The 7761-nt window shown below is 36.1% G+C and overlaps 1 protein-coding gene across 1 annotated transcript in view; it reads right to left on the minus strand.

Annotated features, from left to right (window-relative positions):
• DLC1 (DLC1 Rho GTPase activating protein) overlaps positions 1-7761 on the minus strand; it is a 343953-nt gene that overhangs the window by 102626 nt on the left and 233566 nt on the right. The window lies entirely within an intron of this gene.

Raw genomic sequence — 7761 nt, forward strand, 5'->3', positions numbered from 1 at the left:
TTTGTTCATTCATTTGTTCATGCATTCATTTGATACATAATGTATTGAGTGCTACCATGTACTGGGCACTGTTCTAAGCACAAGGATTATAGCAATGAACAAAACAGCCCCAAGTCCCTGGTTTTTGGAAACTTTCATCTTAATGGATCCTACATTCTCTACATTCTCATGACATAGTGAAATTGCTAGGTTATTTCCCAGATGTCTTATAAATTATTTTAATTAAATATAATTAATATCGGAAAATTTTTGCCTTGGTGCCAAGCTGGGAGAATTTGAATTTAAGTATTAAATGTTTGGTAAAATTAAACCCCAAAGAGCTATAAAAATACATTCCATTATATATGTATACTCAAAAAATATTACTATTGTAGTGCTGTTGAAAGTGGGACAAAATTCAAGGAAAATTCAGAATTCATATTTTCTTAGAATTCTATGTTAATTACAAAATATTAAACACGGTCTTAGAAACCACATTTGTTTTCACCTGTGTTCTATCTCATTACACAGGACAAGTACACAAGCTGATGGAGTAATCTGCTTATTTTTCTGTCCACCTCTACAACAGGCCATGAATCAGTCTCCACTGTGACCCCTAGAAGAGCAGCTTCGAGTCAGTTTACTGATACCAGGTCGCTAGTTATGCATCCACAGGGGCAGCAGCTGCCTGTGGAGAATGGTGAGGCAAGGCCTTCCTCCAGCTGCCTCTGCTCTGACCCCTTTCATCCATTCAAGCTGTTTGCTTGGAAAGGTGTTCTAGATGATTTTCCTCACTACACTCCCTCCCTGTTCCCATCTTTTCTGCAAACTGTGTCAAAATGAACCTTTCACAGCATCACTCTCCTCTAATGGTTTTCCTGCTCCAGAAGGTCCCATCAGACCCAATCTCTTCTCCTTGCCAGGCTATCAAAGCCCTCACATTTTGGAACCAACTTAATCTGGTAACAACCACAATGATAAAGTTAACAATACTTGGTATATTCAGTTGTAAGTTGTTTGTACACAGAGGATCTCAATTGATTATAATTATCCTCCTTGACAGAGGGTTGCATGGGATTTCAGAAAGGTCAAGTGATTTGCTCAAAGCTGCCCAGCTGTCAGGTGGAACCAGGGTTAGAGCTCAGTTTTTCTGAATCGTGAACCACTTCACTTGTTGCTGCTTCACCTTTTCATGACATGCTCTTTGCTCCAGTTGCTCAAGTGCGTTTTCCAGTTCCCAGCACTGGCCGTGCTCCTCCCAACTGGTAATATTCTCTTGCTCACTTTGCCCCATCCCTGTACCCAGCTGGCTATGCCAACGTCCTGAAACCTGCCTGGCTCCTTCTTCCTGTGAGCTCTAGCACACGGTTGTCTCTTCTTTCTCTGAAATATTTCCTTAAGCAAAGGTTTAGCCCAGGGGTTTTCAACCTCAGAACTACTGACATATTATGCCAAATAATTCTTTGCTGTGGAGAGGCTGTCCTGTGCACTGTAGGATATTTATCAGCGTCTCTGGCCTTTAGGTATTATGTTTTAGCAGTATCCCTAGTTGTGACAACCTAAAACGTTCTAAGACATTGCCAAATGTCCCCTGGGTTGAGAACCACAGCTTAGCATGTAGTTGAGGGATGTGGTTTAAGTGTGTCTTCCCAAGAGATAAGAAGTGAGGACAGAATGCTTGCATTTTGTTTGTATTCTCTGAAGTTGTTCTGCACTCAATATGAGTCATAGACCTTTGTTCCACCTTCAAATTGTTGCCACCTATTATATCTTCATACTCCTGTTTGATTTTGAGTTGTATAGCATAGTAATTAAGAGCCTAGCTTATGACATTTTAAAGAATGGGTCTACATATCACCTCTATCACTAGTTGTATAGCTGTGAGACCATCGCTGGACTTTCTGTTTGTGAATGTCAGTATTTTCCAATAGCAATGATAATGCAAGCCACCAAAAGAATAAAAAGGAACAAGTGAAATGAATTTTACATTGGATTATATTTAATCCAATGCACCCAAAACACTATCATTTCAAAATGTAATTAATATAATAAATTTTTAATGAGATGCTTGACATTTTTCTTTTTGCATTAAGCCTTTGAAATCCAGTGTGTATTTTATTCTTACAGCAAGTCTCAATTAGAATTAATCACACTTCAAGTGCTCAATAACACGTATGTCTGGTGGTGACCAGATGTGCTCATTTCCCCCATTTGCCTGTTGGCATCCTGAGGGGCAGAGCCGTTCTTATTAATTTTATATTTAAAAACATTATAAATTGTCTTTTAAATAATAAATTATACCGATTTGCCTGGATTAAAAGCTCGAGTCTGCTTTGGTTCTTTTTCCCACTTTAGAAATCATTTTAGCCCATAGTATAAAATATAGAAAATATAAAAGAAATTAAGTCTCCTTCCTTGAATGGGTTCCTGTCTACCTGTACAGGGAAGATATACATGGATGAACAACTGAAAAGCAATGTAAAATTATTAAGATGAATGCTTTCAAAAAGAAGCTTTCGAAATTGAATGACCGAGGGAAAAAATAATGTCTTTAACAAATGATGCCAAGACAACTGGATAGCCACATGCAAAAGAATAAAGTTGGACCCTTACCCCACACATTATGCAAAAATTAGCTAAAAAATGGACCTACATTTAAGAGCTAAAACCATAGATCTCTTAGAAGAAAACATGGGTATAAATGTTCATGGTCTTGGATCTGGCAATGGATTTTTAGATGTGACACCAAAAGCACAAGCAACAAAAGAAAAGCTAGATACGTTGGATTTAATCGAAATCAAAACTCTTGTGCAGTACTGAGAGAATAAAAAGACAACCCACAGAATGGGAGAAAATATTTGAAAATCAATGGACATTCTCCAAAGAAGACAAACAAATGGCAACAAGTACATGAAAAGATGCTCCAGGTCACTAGCCATCAGAGAAGTACAAATCAAAACCACAATGAGATACCACTTCATACCCACTAGGACAGCTATAATTAAAAAAAAAAAAAAAGAAAAGAAAAAGAACAAATGTTGGCAAAGATGTAGAGAAACTGGAACCCTCACACACTGATGGTGGAGATGTAAAATGATGCGGCCTTTGTGAAAACAGTTTGGTAGTTCCTTATTAAGTCAAAAATACAATTATCATATAGCCAGCAATCCTATTCCTACATATATATTCAAACAGAAATTTGTATAAGAATGTTCATAGTAGCTGAACAATAGCTAAGTAGTTAAGTATATTTCACAATAAATATATTTGCACAATAGCTGAAAAATGTAAATAACCCAAAGTCCATCAATGGATGAATAGATAAATAAAATTCAGTATAAGCATACATTGGAATATTATTCAGCCATAAAATGAAATGAAATACTGATACATGCTACAACACAGATGAAACTTGAAATTATTATGCTAAATAAAAGAAGTCAGATGCAAAGGGCCACATATTGTGTAATTCCATTTATACAAAATGTCCTGAATAGGCAAATCCATAGAGACAGAGGAGTTAGAGGTTTCTGGGTGCTGAGAAGCTAAGGAAATGAGGAGTGACTGCTTAATGGGTGTGGAGTTTCCTTTTGAGGTGATTAAAGAATTTTGGACCGAGATGAAGGTGATGGTTACACAACACTATGAATATATGAAATGCTTCTGAATCGTACATTTAAAAATGTACAATGTTTAAAGTGGTAAATCTTAGGTTTTGCGTATTTTAACACAATAAAGAAAATTGAATGGTTGATAATGGTTCTGGGGCCACACAGGGTATCAGTGAGGGCTTTTTGAACAAGGTGGGCTTCTGAGCACAAAGATGTGAAATTTGAATTTTCTGCCAGGAAGAATAAGGGTGACCTAGATAAAGATAGAAGCCTGAGCAGAACAGCTTGTGGAACAAGTGGGGCTCATGTGAAAGTGCTTAGGAAAGTCACTTTATATTCTACAATTTTGATACAAGCAAGAATTACTTTAAAGCACTAAATATATTTTCATCAGAGAGCAAATACTCCTAAGTTGTTAAATATCAATAAGTAAACACGTAAAACAGGATGGTATATTCTTCGGATCTTGTAATCAGATATTATTGTTTTATTACCTTTGAGAAAAGAGGCAACTATTCCTTGGGATCACTAACAGTTCATCAATTTTTATAACATTTGTTTTACAAATACTGTGTTCTTGTGGAGGAGAGAGGTAGGGACACACACGGCATATTTATTTTTTCTATATCCAGAGTGAATCCATACATCATTGCATTAGGAGCTAAATCTGTCTTTGATTAATTATTGCATTAAAGTGCAACGTGAAATATCCAAAGTTTGAAAAAGAGATTGTTAAATGTTCACATGGAGATCAATAGCTTCAGGAGGCACAAACTGCCCTGTAGCCACCCAGTCAGAGCCGAGACTGTCAGCAAGACAGGTTGAGAGCTGAGTGATGAAAGGCAACCCCACATAAGAAAGTGTTAGGTGATTGCATTTTAAACTTAATGTAGTAGACTTGAGCCAAGGCGTACTGCAGGTTATTCCCGTGTACAATAAGGTGAAGGGCCTATCATTTGAGTCTTTAATTCCTAGCCACTTTAAACTCATTGGGTTTTGTCAGCCCTAAACTAAGGTCATCACTCTTCATAAGTTTTTCCCACAAACTAAACAAAACATTGTGGTGTCGCCATCTCAGTCCCTCTGTGGGGAATGTTAGACATCACTGACCTGGATGATTGCTGTTGGCAGGACACCCAAATACAGGCATCTAGATTGGGAAGAGGCCTCAAAAACTGGCTGACAACCAGCATCTTCACTCAGGGACCCCATTCTCTGAAAAATTATTTCTAAAGGTCTTCCATTCCTTAATGTCAAGGAAAGCATTGCCAAATAGAAGTTAAATTTAGCTGTTCTTCTAAGAGACAACAAAGAAAATGGAAATTTTGATGTCTAAGAAGGCCTTTTTTTTATTATTATCATCAATTAATATTTATTTGGCAACCTTTGGCATTCATGGTACTGTGCAATAGAATATGTCACAGAGGATTAGTTTACCTCAAGAAATTTAGGGCTATCTTCAAAAACACATATTGTTATTAAATCTCTTGATCACTCACTCTTGCAATCATAAATAAGAGATGGAGGAAACCCCGCATCTTCAATTCTTTCAGATTATGGTAGAAAAAATAGAACTAAAAAGGTGTTAGGTGTAAATTATCCTATATTGAATTTCGAGCTATTACACTCAGTGTTTTGAGAGAGGAAAATTACATTTCATATTAGTAGTTTGTTGAGTATACTGATGATGTTTTATGTAGGTTAGACACATCTTTTAAAAGGCAAGTAAAATATTAATTTTTAAAAAATTTCCCTTTAGTCCTTACCATATGATTCCTCCTTCATCAGAAGTTCCCAAATTCTACTTGCTAAAATTTTAAAACTGGTTTTGAAATCTGAGCACCACCTGGTGATTCCAGAACTCTTGCTTCTCACCCCTTTCCCTGTATCTTCTGCTGTTTATTTTTCTATGATATCATTCTTTCACACCATTCTGTGTTCTAGGTACTGAATTTTCTTCCTCTGTTATAATCAGAGGAGCTCAGGATTTGGAATCAAATGGACCTGGTTGAAATTTTAGTTCTACCAGTTACTAGTTGTATGACCTTCTGCAATCTTCTTAGATATTTGTGCCTTAATTTCTTCATCTGCAAAATGGGAAGAGTAACACTATAGATTTGTTAAAGGATAATATGAAAAGACTATATATAAACCACTTATTACAGACCAGTGTGTCAAGTAAGAACTCATTCCCCTGCTCCATCAGACTAGAATAGTTCTTGTCCCCTGGTCCCTCAATAGGTGCCTGATATCTCGTGTGGAACCTCTATACATAAGCCAGCTGTGATTTCTTTAAAGAAAAGTAAATGCTCATTTAAAATAACACAATAATCTATTTACCTCTGTGAAGCCTTGCTTTTTGTGTTATGTCTATTTTGATAATTTCTTTGCTATTTTTCTGTAATGCAACAGGATTAAAAATTTAGAAGAAAATCGACCACTAATCATTGCCTTTAAATATGGTAAAAAATGAACGCATAAACTAACTTTAGTATAACTTAATGTTCCAAACCAAACTACCAACATTAATTGGTATAGAAATATTTCTTTGTACACATTTTTGCACAGGAAACTTTAAAAAAGAATTGCTTGGTTGGCTAACACCATTGGAATGCCAATTTCTAATAAACAATGAACACTCCATTTTATTGGTCTGCTAGGAACACATATATATGAAAGTAGAGCATTGTAATTTGAAAAATTTATTTTAGCCTTAAAGTTTTTAAAAGTGGCTTCAACTGTTTCTACTTTATATTGCTTTTAATTTTTCAGTGGTTAATACATTTCAGTAAAAGGTGGGGAGTTTTAAATTACACAGTAAAAGAGAAACAAATCAAAAGATTTCCTAAAAATGTGAAGAATGTCTGAAACCAACTCTAATAAAAAAGAAAACGTACTGAGAGTATGTTTAAGAAGCTGTTTCTTTTTGCACTTATTTTACCCTGAATTACCGTGATCAGATTATGTAATTTTTGGAATGACTATAGGCTCTGAGTGCGTATAAAATATCTGAGACACAAAAAGAACTTTTTTTTTGATAAAAACTTTTGGGATCTTTTGATTATAAGAAGTTACTTAGTTTTTCACATAAATAGTTTCCATTTACTATCTGATGAATTTAGAGAATGATGGTCATCAGGGATGCTCACCGGTTCCTCCTGGTTCTCCTTTTATTGTGCATATGTCAAGTGTGTCCTTCACTACCTCTTTGAAGACAGATGTGTCCGTAGGGCTTGCTTTGGCTAATAGACCATTTCTAAGCAGACATCTTTAAGGGCTAGTGGGCAATTCACACTTCCTCTTGCTCCACCATCATGGAAAAATTAGAGGAAAACATGATGCCTGCTTGTCATACATAAGCATTCCAGGGTGAATGGAATATAGAGTACAAAAAATGTGAGGAAGCCTGGAAATGCCATGGTCAAGCTTACAGAGACATTCAGTACTAAGCACAAGAGTTTGAACGATATTTCAAAAGCAATGGAGGAAATTCTGAAGGGTTGTGAGCAGGGGCACGAAGTGACCAGAGCTAGGCTCCAATAGAGACTAGAAAGGTTTTGAGATGCATACTAGAACAGCTTAATCAAAAGGACATTGGCATGATGGGCAATTCTGAAGAGAACTCAGAAAGAAAAGAGGAGAAGCAGGACTTTAGTGGACACTGAACCTGCTGGCACCGTGACACTGGACTTATTAGCTTCTAGAACTGTGAGAAATAAATGTTACTTAAGAAAAAAAAATTGAAAACCAAATAAAATTAAAATAAAGGAAAGAAGTTACTTAGATCCAGGTAAACATAAAAAGAATTACTCATTTACTTTTCTAAGGCTGATGAAATTCTTTGGGGGAAATAAAATAAATCAAATTTGTTTGCTCTATAAAGCAACCATAAAGCTTTTATAAACATAGTGAATCTTCTATAAAAATAGTGACTACTTATTGTGTGTGCATTTTTGTTGTTGTTGTTGTTGCTGTTGTTGTTGTTTTTGTTTTTAGGCAAGGCAACCCTTTGTTGACCACACAAATTGCAAGGACCTTGTCAGCTTACAATCCCTTATTTTTTATGCCTATAGCACCTGGTCTTCCTAGGTGGTCTCCAATCCAAGTACTAGCCAGGCCCAACCCTGCTTAGCTTCTGAGATCAGACAGGATTGGGCTTGTTCAGGGTGGC

Source organism: Pteropus alecto, unplaced genomic scaffold (assembly GCF_000325575.1).
Source record: "Pteropus alecto unplaced genomic scaffold, ASM32557v1 scaffold24, whole genome shotgun sequence".
Classification (NCBI taxonomy): domain Eukaryota; kingdom Metazoa; phylum Chordata; class Mammalia; order Chiroptera; family Pteropodidae; genus Pteropus; species Pteropus alecto.